Here is a 6,543-nt window from a genome sequence, read left to right as displayed (position 1 = left end):
AGCAATATTTAAAAGATATTGGTTTCTGGTAGACCATTCATGTATAATTTATGTATATATGTATTTAACATTTTTTTTCATGGAAGGACCGGAATACTGTAACTTATTTTGATACATATAATAAGCATTTAGTTTTATTTTTTTTATTTTTAAATCTATATGTATTGTTTGACAAGTTGTGTGAATGTATATATATCTAATAATTTTATATTTTTTATTATTAAATATGTGGGCAAAATTAATCAAATTATTAAAAAATAGTTTGAATAATTTTAATTCGCATACTTAATTAAAGTAATGAAAATTCAATAAGAATAGAAACCTTTCTTGTTGAATGAACATGAATCAGTACAATGAAGTGAATTTTGTTAATATGTCCTTAATTTATTAATCATAAGTGAGCACACTTGTCACAGGGTATGCTTTTATTTTATAATTAACTTAATAGGTATAAGTAACATGAATGATAAAATGTATCTTTATTTTATAAATATAGGTAATATAATTAATTTTAGTATAATATAAATTAAATGTTTTGTTATTGATTTTACCCTACAATATAAGTTAAAAATTAAAAAAAAAAAATGAGAATTATTTTCTAAGTTTGATACAAACATTATATTTTATTTAGATTCTCTCATCAAATACATTGTGGATGATCAATATTAATATTAAATTTGTCCTGACATTTCACTCCACCAAAATAAAAACTCACTTGTGTTGTGTGATTTTAACTTGGTATTTCAGCTAATCGTATACTTATAGGCATTATCAAAATTGTATGGTGTATAGAAAATGAAAATATTAACATTCAGTCAAAATTTCATGTGCCGACGGTAATTTGTTTAAGAGTTGCACCAAAAACCAAAATCAATTTTCTCGAAAACAGATTTTGCGTAAAAATTCCTGTTTTTCCTTAATTTTTATTTCGTTTTTCACGGCGCTTTTGAAAACTACTGGGAAATTTTTACTTTTGACCCCCCCAAAGTACCAACTAGATTCACTTTCCTATTAGAAAAGAAACTGTTGAAGAAAATCCAAGCACTTTTACTGTCTTAAAAGGTTATGACAGACACAAAAAAAATTAAAAAATTAAAAACAAAACACATCATTGTAAAATTAATACATTTATCTTTCCACTCAGAATCTAAAATGTAAATAATATAATTGCGTGTTTTTTTTTATTGGTCTAAAACTCGGCAAATTGTGTTTATTAAGAAATGAAATGTATGTATATACTCAGGAAAAGGACAGAATACAGTAGTTAAATACATTTTTTTGGACCCCCAAAATTTCATATTTCATTTTTTGGAGAAGTGTAAATCAAAAAATCAAAAATGTAAACTGATCGATCTCAAGCAGACTTGACGACAAATTCAAATCTGTTTTTAGAATTTTTATCGCTTCACTATATCAATCGGTACGTTTGACAAAAAACACGTCTAAATTTTTATGTTGCGCGTGTGTTAGACAAAGACAGGAAGTCACCGCTACCAATCCCTTTAATACAAATGGCAATGACCACGAACGGATATAAACCACTATAGGGCTCTATATAAGCTTATTTGATATTTCAACAATATTAGTACATTGCATTGAACAACTTCGGTAGAAGCACATTCATGATTAAACCATACCTAACCCATAGGCGTGCGCAGGGGGATGTCGGGTATGCAATGAGTCATGACATCCCCTGCAGAATTATTATAATCATGGATTTTTGTACTCACCCATTAATATTAAACTTAAGAATTAAAAGGAAATACAATATTTGTTGTCTCTCTCTCTGACCCACGCGAAACATTTACGTTTGGACGAACAAACCTTGTGTTAGGTACCTATTACTTTTAATATTGGAGCGAATTCACCTATTATCAAATAGGACATTATCTATTTAGGCTCTTTAAGGCCTCTTAAGGCATTTTTTCATATGAAAAAAATTAAAAACCCATACCGTTCACGCTTAACTGATGATCCAGTACAAGCATAATTTTCACATTAAAATTACTGATGGAGCCAGCACAACTAATTTTAATGTGGAAATCGAAAAAATAATAAACAATATCCAACAACAAAAATCACATTAAGATAATTAAGCAGTTGTAATTTCCATACTTTTATATTATAATTATATTATTAAAAACTGTAATTTTTATGTTATATTAATCTATTATTTAAAGTTTTAAACAGTTATTATTTTTATTTTTAAATAATTTGGAATATAAAATTTTTATTTCTATCTGGCTCGCGAACTCTTTTTAATTTATGAATGTGGTCAGGGAGTCTAAAAAGGTTGCCGACCACTGATTTAGGGACATTATCTATGACCGTATATGAGACCGTTTATGAGATTTTAATTATTATGTAAGTTATGAGCGCCCAGAAGAACGCCTTAAAGAAGAACGGGAAGTTTCTAAAAAGCTCTAAAATTTAGTACAATGCTCCCCACCAGTGGCGAACCCAGGGGGGTGGACCCCTTGGCTAATGTCATAGTTTTATTTTTATTTTTAAAAATTTCCGTTAAATGTTCATCGAAATTTATTGATTAGTTTGATTATTACTTATTAGTTATTAGATTAGATTTGGACAATAGGTATTTTGCTGATAACACGTCGAATGCGATAATAATTAATTGACATATACATTGTAAATATAAATTTAAAAAAGGTGGGCGAGTGGATGTCGCTATGCTGTACAGTAGGTTACAAGTGGGCCACTGTATAATGGATGGTATTAAATTTGAATTCAATGACTTAATATCATTGTATAAGAAGAACGATTCTGAGCGGAGACGGTATGTCGGTCTAGGTATAAGACATATTATATACTTATATCTATGGTATTAAAAAAAATTTACCTATAATATACACAGGAATATCACAATATCCATTAGGTAGGAACTTATAACGCGTTATACATCAACAACAAACCGTGATACTATCATAGATATATAATAGTATACTTTAGAAGTTTCAAGTACCCACGAGTAATATTATACAATCACAACAAAATAACTAAAATAGTTAAGTATTCTAGGTTTTTTAATATGTAATTTCGTCCAAATTGAACTTAAAATGACTATATAAATAAACTGTGCTTATGTATTTTTTAGATTTTTTGGTTTCAGAATTAACTACTTATCTACGTGGAATCTTGTTTTAAATTTTCAATTCTTAGGTATAAAAGTTGAACATTTTATGAATTTTTAACTACAAAATAATATTATTCAATTTTAAATTTGATAAATTTTGTGTTATAAAAAAAAATTGTGCATATGTATTTTGAATATATTTCAATTGCTATTGTAACAATATATCAGAAACCTTGCATTAAATTTTAACGTTTTTTACCCAACAAATACAATTTTATTGATATTTATAGAAAATAAAACTAAAAAAATTGAAAACTGACAATGTCCGTAAATAGCTCAAAAAGAGTCAAATTATTTTCAAAATTTTATCGTGTAAAGAAAATGCTAATATAAACATTCAGTGGAATTTTCAAGTATCTACAGTCATTCGTTTTTTAATTACAACAAAATAAGAAAATCGTAACATGATAAATCGAGTGAATATCAAGTGTTGTAAAAATAGGAATTTCAAATGCTCATAAAAATTTAATTTGACTTGTAGAAATTTTTCATGAATTTCTAACTCAAAATAATTGGGAAATTTTCGTCATTTTTACGTATTTTGTCAATATTTGAACTTTAGATGGTTATAAAAAAAAAATTGTGATTATAGACTTTTAATTTTTTTCAATGATATTATATCATTGAATTCAAATTTAACACCATCCATTACAGTGACGTAAGTAGAAGAAGGATTAGTAAGAAGCAGTATTTTAAAATCGGCTCTACGAAGCATATTCGTAAACACAGCACCTTACACAATAGAATTGTTTTTTCTCCAAATTATAAATTTAAGCAAAATTATTGTTGACAGAACAATCTACACCAAAATGGCATGAACAATTGTTTAGCAGATATTGATGAATTCTATTCAGGCGAAATACGTGACTCATGTTACTAGGCTAGGCACTCTACGATCGCCTATCTCATTACAATTATACATTTATACCTACATGTAAAATTTGCCCATTTCACATAATAATTTACCTATTTTAAAATTATAATAGGTAATGAATTAAATACATACCTACAACGTATATTTGTTTCTTGATATTTATGATTATACTATAATAGAAGTTTTAAAAGTTATTCTTATATTTCAGTTAAAGACTTTAGCGTGTATACTGTATACGTTAGGAAACCGTACCTTTATACGTAATTATAAGAGGAAAGTGAAACAGAAAGGCGCGTGGTGCGGCGGCGTCGCACACTTTGTCTAGGCACCGACCGCATCCGGTCATCCGGATTGGTAGATACATAGCTGACGCTAGACCCAGCTTCCGGACATTGCGGTGATTTGTGAATATTAGGAATCTGTACGTTAAATATAGGAAATAAGCATGCAAACATATAGATATGACATTAAAATGTTTACTAAACATGGGCCAACATAGCAGAAAAAGTAACGATGGTTCTCAATAACACAGAAGCTTCCGAGCTATAAAGAAACTTTTTATTTTAAATTTTAATTCGAAATATACAATTTATATCGCATGACATAATAAGTATATATGATAAGAGACAGATAACAGTATACACAAAAATAAAAATAAAGTGAGTAAAGAAGCCACCCAATGATGACACTTTAATATTGATTTTTCAGTTGTGATTTGTGAAATAAGAATTTATTTAGACATGCTTTTTTTTTCTAGATTAAAATATGTAAAAGGTTTCTACACCATTTATGTTTTAAGCATCTAAGAGGGCTGGATCGTGAGGGAGGAAAGGTTTTTATTTAAAGGATTTGAGTGGGAGGAAAGACAGTTGTGAAATGTTTTATAAAAGTGTTTAAATAAAGAAACTAACATTCAAAAACAGTGAACAGAGAAAATAGACGTAACGTTGTTTTGGTTAGCAACGAAATCAGTTGTGTTGGGTTACAGATTTTTATACAATTACACATCCATACGTTTAATACCTGTCAATAAAAAGGTAAGAACTAAGGAAAATGAACAACAATGTATGTTTCCATAGTCTTCCCGTTCAATGATGTCTTAGATTAATTTAAAATGGGAAAGGAGGTTAAAAATAAGAGTAGTGAAAGTTTAGACATATGGAATAAAATGTATTAGGGGACTTTTAATTGGAAAATTAGAGAAGATAAAAGGGTACATGCATTTTGGATGTTTCTCCTATAAAAATAAAAATAATAAGATATAAATTAAAACCTAATGATAAAACATAATAAAATACAAAATTTACTTGACATTTTGGTGAAACAATGATCACCACCTTTTTTCCTTTAAAAATACATTTATTCAAATTTTGTTTTTTACAAATAATTTTTAAGTATACCTAAAAACCATATTTTCAAATTACCTACTGATATTTTTTGTACTACTATTAAAGAGTGTCCTGTAGCGATACAAAATTCTATTTTTCAAATGAGAATCTCTTTTTTACTGCAAATTATTTAGCAGATGATGTTCTTGTAAATGTATATGTATCTAAATTCTAATAAGTAGTTGCTGAATTATTAAAATGTTTAAACTAAGGATAATAATCCTTAAATATTGGCTTAAAGATTGGCCTGGGAATAATAGTCACAGTAGGTAATGATTATGACATTTTATCAAATATATATATAATATAAATATATCTAAAATAAGTAATATATTACCAATTTCCACGGTTGTGAACAACGGCAACGTTGCACTAAGTTTGGCTTGGTAGAACGTAAAGGCCCGAGTCTGTCGCGACGGGCTGTGATATCGTATAGGTACCTATATATATTATATTATAATATTAACATATAATATAATTATCACGATGGTCAAGGTCAAATTCTGTACTAATAAATTACAACCGGACCGCGGCTGCCCTCCGCGACAGGCCGCGTTCTGTGTGCTCGGGCCTTTTTAGTGAAAAAATCCGCAATCGTAACGCGCCCATGGGTGGGGCTAATTTGTGCGCAGAGACGTGACAAGTATATACACGGCAGGTATATATATAGATGACTCGGTGTGGAACAAACAGGTGTCGATGACAAATGGGTGTCGAATGACCATAGATAATTATATATATATATATTATCTATGCGAATGACTGCCGCAGACGAAAACTGGTCGTCACTGACTATGTTTCTTAACTTGACCAGAGTATACTCATCTCTCACTGAATAGTCTCGGCGTCACATAGCCCATAGACGTATCAAGTTTCAACCTAAACACTTTTATTATTTAGGTTAGTTAACTCAAAAAGTAGGTACTTAAGAGGACGTGATACCCGCATGTGTTGTTTCCGTCTTACAAGTGCGTAACATAGCAAATTGTACGCTCAGCAGAACACGCGTAGCTTCGTTAATTTAAAAATTAGAGTGAATTGACCTCTTATAAAATCTAAAGATAAGATTATTATCTAGGTAAAATCATATTCTTTTTAGTATAATATTTTAATTTTAACGCGAGTTATGA

Source organism: Acyrthosiphon pisum, chromosome A2 (genome assembly GCF_005508785.2).
Source record: "Acyrthosiphon pisum isolate AL4f chromosome A2, pea_aphid_22Mar2018_4r6ur, whole genome shotgun sequence".
NCBI lineage: Eukaryota > Metazoa > Arthropoda > Insecta > Hemiptera > Aphididae > Acyrthosiphon > Acyrthosiphon pisum.
Note: the sequence above shows the minus strand (reverse complement) of the source record.